The sequence below is a fragment of the Sminthopsis crassicaudata genome, chromosome 1 (genome assembly GCF_048593235.1).
Source record: "Sminthopsis crassicaudata isolate SCR6 chromosome 1, ASM4859323v1, whole genome shotgun sequence".
Lineage (NCBI taxonomy): Eukaryota > Metazoa > Chordata > Mammalia > Dasyuromorphia > Dasyuridae > Sminthopsis > Sminthopsis crassicaudata.
The window spans coordinates 70,949,658-70,958,287 of NC_133617.1; the positions used below are offsets into that span (position 1 = coordinate 70,949,658).

Below are 8,630 nucleotides of genomic sequence, written 5' to 3' on the forward strand. Positions count from 1 at the left end.
CAGGACCAAGAGTCCTGGCATCTCTGAGGCTCGAGAGCCTGGGAAGGTGCTGAGCTCCGGCTTGGACAGGGGCGGTAGAGCCAGCTTTATTCCCTGTGGCCTGGCCCTCAGTCAGTGGAAGGCAAAGTGGACAACTTTAGCTTACAGTCTGAGGCAAGAGGATAAGCTCCTAGTTGCTCTCAGCCTGGGGTGGACAGCTTGCCTATAAGGTCCACTGTATTGGGGGAGGGAGAAAAAAGGGGGCAAAGCCAACAAGAAGAAGTCCAGCAAAGAAGGCACTGATATGAGAGAGGACACCGGGACAAGAACGGACAAAGAGATAAGAGGAGGATGGGAGAAGTACAGGGCGGAGATGAGACAGGAGTATAAGAGAGGTACCCAGAGGGGACACCAAGACGAAAGGGGGCAGGAGGAGCAGGGAGCAAAGAAAGAGAGGCACAGGATCGAAAGGGTGCACGGGTATGAGGAAAGTACGAGACGGGAAACTGGGACTAGCGGGGACCAAAGCAAAAGCAAAAGAGAAGGTCGAGAGAGAACTGAGGAGAATGAGAAGGGACGACAGGGCCACGAGGACTCGTAGGGGGCACAAAGGAAAAAAAAGGACCGGGCAGGCACACGGGATGTGAGGGCACCTGAAAGGACCCGCGGAGCTAGAGGGGCCGAGAGGCCGAGAAAGGACACGACCACGTCAGGCAGGGGCCCGAGGGAGAAGGAGACACAGACCAGCTAGAGGCACTCGGGCCTGGAGGGAGACGATGCAGCCCACGAGGAACCCGCCAGGCTCTCTCGGTGAAAAGCCGCGGGCCTGCGGGGGGGGGGGGGGGCCGAGGGGAGTGAAGGGAGGGGAACTGCGGCGGCACCCCCGCCCCTGCCTAGCCCCTCCCTCACCTGTGGGCCTCGGGGAGGGTCAGAGCTTCTGTCTCTGGCGGCCCTCCGGGTGGGGCAGCGACTCGTGTCGCCGCCCCCAGCTCCAGGGCTCACGCGCCTCTGGCTAAGGGTGGGTGCACCTGGCGTAGGGGGCACCGGGATCTTTCCCGCCTTTTCCCATTGAGCAGGCGCTTCGACAGAGCTCTTGGGTCCTGAGCTCCCACGCGCCGCTTGCCCCGCCGGCTTCGAGTGTGATGAGAGAGCCTCTCGCCTCAGCCTCGTCCCGGGGTTCTGCCAGCCCGTGAAGCCCAAGCGGACCCCTAGGAAGGGTCATCGGCAACGCTGGGGCAGTGCCATCCGGGGCTAGAAAGTAGGCCAGCCCGCAGCCCGGGGCAAGGAAAGGTCAAACATATTAATTTGCTGAGAGGAAAAAAAAAGAAGAAAAAATACAACCAAAGAAATTATCCCGCACGAGGACACGTATTCAGGCAGAGTGGCGATCAGGCCTGACCCACAGGGCCCAGACCTCCTCAAGAGCAGGATCCAGTCACAGGGGTCAGTCACAGGACCTCTGTGCCCCTCATGTACCAGGGGTTGGCGGATCCAGGTCAAGTGTCTGAAATGAGAGAGAGACAGAAAGACAGAGAGACAGGCAGAGGCAGAGACAAACACAGACGGACATAGAGACAGGGAAGGAGGGAGAGAGGAAGAAAAAAAGAGAAGAAGAAAGGAAGGAAGGAGGAAAAGATGCAGGGAAGAAAGGAAGGAAAGAGGGAGGAAAGAAAGAGAAAAGGAGGAAGGGAGGAAGGAAGGAAGAATTCTCAAACAGATTACAAAAGATCTAAGGGTGGCACAGAAAGGAGAAAAAGAATTCCAGGCACTGACCCGACCCCAGTGTGGCCTATTGTGAATATGTGTAATTTGCATTCCAAATTAGGGTGCACCTGTCCTGGGAGGGGGGGAGGTACTGGTAATGGGCAGGTAGACAGTAGCAACAGGAAGGGGAGCAAAATGGCTGTGGAGCCCCCATTCGCTAGCCAACCCTAGCCTGAGGACTCTAGATGGAGCCTCTCCACTCTGCTCAGCTCAGAGCTACTGGTGAATAAATGGTTCTTTGTGGAGAGGAGTTAAAGGCTGTCTGTCACTCAGGATTAATTTAAGCAACAACAGCAAACACCAAAAATTAAAGTCCTCCATTCTTACACACACACACACACACACACACACACACACACACACACACACACACACACACACACCCAATACCCTCCTCAAAAAGCACAACGTCAGGGGATGGGGAAGGGGGCACAGAAAGATGACTATTAACCAGTCAGGCTAGGTCACCTACCCCTTCCCTAAGCAGAACCAGCTGGTTCACCTGAGTTAGCCCTTGCCCTGGGGATAAGCAGAACTATAAGTACTTCTGGGGGAGGAGGAAAATAGATGCTACCCCTAATCTCTTAGGGCCACCTCAGAGAAAATACCTAGGCAAGGGGACTGGATGGGGGGAGTATAAGTGAGAAGCAGATGGTAAAAGGAAGGGAGAAGAGTAAGTATAAGGTCCAGGTATAAGGAGAAGGGAATCAGAGTGTGGGTGTAAACAAGGGGGGGTCATAAATAAATAGGCATCTTCGGGGGCTTTTGTATGTGTGTTTGCTTCACTCAGAGACAACTATGGGCTCTAGGTAGGGGTTTTCCATCCTGACTCAAAAGGAATTTTGTTGGTTTTACCATATTGAAAATGGAGGAAGGGGGAAAGGAATAAATTTAGTAATGAAAATGGTGTTAACAACAGAAGGTGTTAATAAAGGATAAGATAATTTTAATGAAGAAACAAAGCTAAATTTTATCCCACTTTAAGTTTTCCCCTCAAGTTTGGAGTGCATAGACCCTAGCTCCAGGCTGGTTTGGAGTGAAAGTTTGATTTATAGGACTACATATCTCTGGGAAATCTCTCTTTTAGGGTTCTTGTCAAGCATATATGTTCCCATGCTTGTTTCCTGTATACATGTATGTAAATACCCAAGAGAAATCCAGGCACTTTAAAAAACCCTTAGAGGTCATCTCAGCCAATGTGTGCCTTCCCCTCCACATTTTCCATAGTGTAGTTGTGAGTAGCCTACAGTCATGCATGCTCCAGTCTGCTCAGAAGACTCATTTTCTAACCCAGAGCCAGGATCTTACCCCAGAAGCTGGGCCAAAGGGGAAAGGCCTCGCCAGGGTCTAACCGGGATGTCATTAGTGACTATTATTTTTGGCTGAGGAAGGTCCAATGAGGGAAGCCCACGGGGAGCAGGAATAGGCAAGGCAGGGGGAGGGGTGGTGGAGGGTGGAACAAAGAAAGGGAAAGGGGGAAACAAAAAAAAAAATCAGATTGAGGAGGAGGAAGCACCCAAGAATCCAGGAATCTGAAGAGCCCACCTGGTGTGTGCCAGGCCCTAGCTCCCAGAACTAAGCTGCCCGGGGGCTGGCACCTGGGCAATGCCTGCTCTCCCAGTTTGGTGGGAAGAGAGGGCCCTAGCCAGGAGATACACAAAAATATATGCACTCACGCCACACACACAGAGAGCACACTCACACACATACCCACCTACACATGCACACACAGAGCACACTCACACACATCCCCACCTACACACACACACACACACACACACACACACACACAAAGGATATGACTGCCAAACAACCTGGCACAGTGAGAGAGGGGAGGGGAGAGGGGCCACTGTGCCAGGGGAGCCCACCGCATGCCAGGCCTGCCCCCGCATTATCCGCCCCGCTTGGCTTGTACCTCTGCGGCCTCTCTCCCCCGCCTCCCACACTGAAGCCTGAGCCAGAGAGAGAGCAGAAGTGAGCCCTGAGCACAGTGGCTAGAGCTAGTTTGCAGGGGAGGGGAGAGAAGGGCACTAGGATTTCAGCAGATAATGTGGGGTGGGATGAAACCCTTACTCAGGCCAGGAAAGGACCAGTGCTGCCCCAAATAACCTATGACTACCCCAAGGCACAGGGGTCACGAGAGATGAGGGCAACTCTTGCCCTTATGTCCCAGAATTCAATGTTATTCTAACCTCTGAGTTTTAATTTTTCTCCGTATCATTTCAGATACCCCATCCCCCAATTTTCTGCAGTTTCCAAGGCCAATATAGCCTCCTGCTCAGAGCCATTTGTAAACATATTCAGTTCTTTATCCCTCTGCTCAGACTCACAGTTTTACATATACTCCAAGACACAAGCAAACCATACATAACCAGATACCATAACATACAGCCCCAAACGTATAGCAACCCACACTCTCACACACACTCCTAGATACACATATCCATACCCAGCCACATGCCCAATAATGTAACAGATACACATACCTTTCGCCACGTATACCCCTAAACAGAAACTAGGGTGGGATCAGTTTGCAGACTGAGTCAGGTGGAACCAAAGGCAAAAAATTGAACTCAGGGGATTTGGAACAAATTCATATATGGGGACAGGTCTCTGAACATTCTGGGAACCCAAGAGATTTCTCCTCTCCACTCACTTGAAATCTTACCAATCAGTCTATGCACTCCCCCATCCTCTCTCTGAGCCTCACCTATTAGAAAAGGTATACACAGCCAAGGTGAGTGGAGTCAAAGGGTAAGGGAAGAGAGAGTGAGCAGGAAGGGATAATGAAGGAAGAAGAAACTGAGGAGGAAGAGAAACTGAAGAAGGTCCAGGTCTCTCAAGCTAAAGAGACCTAAGGGAAGGGGTTTAGGTTCCAAGATTGGAACATCAGACCAAAGGGATTTAATCTTAGTACTCCCTCCAACAGTTGGCTCAGCTTCCTTATGGGTGCCTGCTCTGAGCCTCCCCAGGCTATCCTGCAGAGCCTGAGCCTCTCTCTGTCCAAAGCTGATATCTTTTGGAATATCCTGAAAGATCCTTCTGCTCAGGCCTAAATCCCATTTTGATGCAGGAACCCTGACCTTTTTAGCCACATCCAGTTTCAGGTTGTCCCTCTTCCCCTGGAAATCATACACACACAAAAAAATTTTCTAGGACCTGGCTGCCCATTAGGCCAGAGTTACCAGAAACTGGGTGGAGGGTTGAGAAGAGACAGTCCTAACATGGCGAGAGAAAAGACTCTGGGGAGAGGTCTCAAATTCCTGGGCTGTGTAAGCACACGAAGAACTCATGGCTTCCTTGAAACCTCCCCGAGGACAGGGACTATACTGTATTATGTTCTATATTACCCCACAGCCTATAACAAAGTAGGTATTCAAATGATTGCTGAATGAACCGATGAAATGTGTAAAGGGGATATGTGATTGAAAGTGTGGGATATTGACTGGAAAAATATTTATGACCATAACTTCTCTGTGTGTGTGTCTATGTGTGTACTTCTCATTATGAGACAGTGTATATGTCTAATGGGGAAAAAAAGTTGCCACCCTTATTCATTTCTGAAGTTATGGAATCATAGAATTTAGAACTGGCCAAGATCTTAAAGATCATGTGGTCTTATCTCCTCTTCTCATTCCTCACATCCAGGGGAGATATAGAGGGAGGTCCAAACCAGGGTGGGAACTTGGAATGCGCCTCCCATCTGGCATATGAGGGAAAACAGAGTAAGGGGCTAGGGTCACACCGTCCATCAGGTTCTAACTCCAGCTGGGGGCCCCAGAAAAAAAAGTCCTGGGACTCCTGCTTCAAGATAGACAGTGACCAGCCTCCAAACTGATTTCATTCTACCTACTTTGACCCCTGAAAGGGGCCAGAGAGGGGAAGAAATGACACAGAACTTTGAAGCAGTCTGAGTCCAGCATCAGGAGAGAGACCAGATGAAGGGCAATGGGGATGAAACCAAGTGTAAAATGTTCATTTTTCCCTTCCCCCCTCCCTTAAATTCTCATTTGTCCCTCCCTATTCCTTCAGTTTATGATTCATCTTCTCCCCCTCTACTCCGTTCTGTGCCCCAACCTTCCTGTCTCTCTCCTGCCCTCAATTCTTTTCTTCCCTCCTTCCATCACCCCCCTCCTCTCCTCCTCCCTTCTTTCTCCAGCTCCTTTCCCTTCTCCTCCTTTCTGAGTACCCTCCCCTTTCCCCGTTTCTTCAGAGGTGTTGGGGGGGCCTGAGGTGGAAGGGGGTTGCTGCTTAGCCTCCCTCCCTCCCTCTAGGGTTTGGAATTTCAAACGGGGCCGGGGCTCTTGGGTTGGGAGTTTGCTGCCTCTGGGCGGAGCCAGGGGGCTGGAGGGAGGAACCTCTCTGGGACGGGAAGAAATCTCCCCCCACCAACCCCCAGCTGCTGTGAGTTCAGTGTGAAGGAATCAGAGACATATGGATCCCATTTCCCACCACCACCACCCCTACCCCACCCCTCCAAGGGGGAGGGGAGAACTCCGGCAGAGGGAGATCGCTGGGAAGGGGGGTAGGGGGTAGACAGAAAGGAGAGAGACCTTGGAAAAAAGACGAGGAAGGTGGGGAAGTGATGGGGCTAACAGCAAGGGAAGCTGGCCTAAGTGCCCTGAGTACTTGGAACTTCCCACCTTCCATCACCCTAAGCAGGGAGCCCAGTGTGGTGTGTGTGTGTGTGTGTGTGTGTGTGTGTGTGTGTGTGTGTAACCGTGAATTTGAGTGTGTGCTCCAGTGTGTAGGTTAAGTTTAAATGTGGCAGGACTGCTGGCCCACCCTGTTCTGGCCAGAGCTGAGAATATAAGGTGGCCAAAGAAGGACCCTTGTTACTGCCTCCTGCCCCCCCAAAAAAGCCCCAGCAGGCCAGGGACCCTTACCCAAGTGGCCCCCATCCAAGCATAAGCCTCCAGACCAGCCCACCCTCCCCAAAATGCCATTTTCTGTGTCGTGTGTCTGTACCTGTGTGCTCAGGACCACCACCCTCCAACATAACAGGGCATGAGGGGAAGCAGTGTCGGGAGCACCCACCCCTCCACCCCCCTCAGATAGTGTGTCTTTAATACTCCACAGCAACGGCGGCGAAAAACAAGTTTCCACAGCCCGCTCTGGGCTCACGCCAGCCCGTCCTCAAATAACATTGTAAGTAACTTAGCAAACTTTGTTTTGTGCAGAAGAGCAGGGAGCTGGTGGGGGTTGGGGAGGGCAGTAAACCGGTTCTTCCAATGCCCCTCACCCCATGGTGGGCATAGCTGGCTTTGGGGCATTGCCTGACGACCACCCCCCACTTCCTTCTGCATCCAACCCAGCCCCCTCCCATATCCCAGCCCTCTTCTCCCCTGTCTCCTTGCCCCTCAGCCCATAGGACTAGCCCAGTCCTACTCAAGATCAAGGTCAGGGCCAGTCTCAGTGCAGGGCTGGGGGAGGGATTGGGCATATGTGCCCGGGGTTAACATAGGGAACCTCACTAACCCCCCCAAGCTCCAGGGCAGGGCAACCCCCTTGACCTTGGAAGCTTGGGGAATGGGGAGGACACTCCCAAATACCAGTGGTTGATCCCCTTTGGTGTCTCAGTTAATCCCTTCCCCCTCCCTTATCTCCCCACTTGCTTCATACCGCCCTGAGACCTTTGGCATAGGCAGAACCCAGCAAAAGCCTGAAGTGCTCAGCCTGGTCCCTGTGTTCTCTGAAAGCTAGAGCCCTGGGCATTGTCAGATTCAGTCACTAAACCCTCCAACCTAATTCTTATTCCGCATTCATTCTACAAACATTCTACAGAGCCTATAGTGCCTGTGGCCTATGTACAAAGCACAGAGCTAGGCACTGTGCCTTCAGGCTTACACCTAGGTAGAGGATGAGACTGTGAATAAATATAAAGAGTGGAGGATGAGGAAAAGAGAGGAAACTAGGGGAGGGGGGGGAGAGCCTCCCCCTGCTGTGGGCAGCACCCTTGCATGCAGACAGCTGAAAGGAAGAACAGAGAAAGGGTCAGGGGGTACTGCCATGCCAGTAACTGAGGATCTCTCTTCTCATTTTCCCCCTCTTCCTTCTCCCTCCCCTCCTTTCTTTTTCTCCTCTTATTCCTCTTCTCTCTCCTTCCTTTTCTTTCTCTTCTCTCTCTGTCTCTTTCCCCTCTTTCTGTCTCTCTCCTCTTCCTTTTTCTCTGTCTCCCTGTCTGTCTGTCTCTCTCCCTCTGTCTTTCCTCTTCCTCTCTCTGTCTCTCTCCCTCTTTCTCTTCCCTCTATCTCTGTCTCTATTTGTCTCTGTCTCTCTCCTCCCTCTGTCTCTCTGTCTCTGTCTCTGTCTCTCTCTCTCTCTCTCTCTCTCTCTCTCTCTCTCTCTTTCTCACACACACACACACACACACACACACACACACACACACACCCTACCTAGAGGTTCACTACTCAATGCTTGTTAGCTGCCCCTCACAATAGTCCCACAGAGAAGGTGGGGGACAGACTATTAGTTGGTCCAGCTTTTCCATGGCAGAACCTGGAGCCCCTCCCTCAGAGATCCCTTTTTGGGGAACACAGAGCCCAGAGCAACACAAAAAGCCAAAAAGCCAGGGAAGAGAATGGCTTGGAAGCAGAGCCAGAGCTGTGGGCCAGCGGGGAGTGGGGGAGGGGAGGGTAGAGGAGATGCCAAAAACCCAGCCATTACAGAACGAAAGGAGAGACAGACTCCCAGTGAGTGAGGGAGAGAGTCAGAGATGGAGGGGAAAGAAAGATGACAGAGGGAGAAGGAGCAGGATCTTCTTATTTATATAAGGCAGTGATGAAATGGGAGAGGTGTTGTTGCATTTCAGAGAGCACTTCTGCATGAGAGGGGAGAAATCTGGCACTCTGTGATGCAGAATGGGGGGAGAGGGGAAGGGAAGA

General features: G+C 51.9%; 1 protein-coding gene across 1 annotated transcript in view; it reads right to left on the minus strand.

Moving 5' to 3' along the window:
* Window positions 1-6,797, minus strand: part of NFIX (nuclear factor I X) — a 211,710-nt gene extending 204,913 nt beyond the window's left edge. Inside the window, exon 1 of the mRNA XM_074287764.1 lies at window positions 6,712-6,797. The gene's annotated coding sequence lies outside the window, so the exon portion shown is untranslated. The remainder of the gene's footprint in view (window positions 1-6,711) is intronic.
* Between the last annotated feature and the right edge of the window lie 1,833 nt (window positions 6,798-8,630).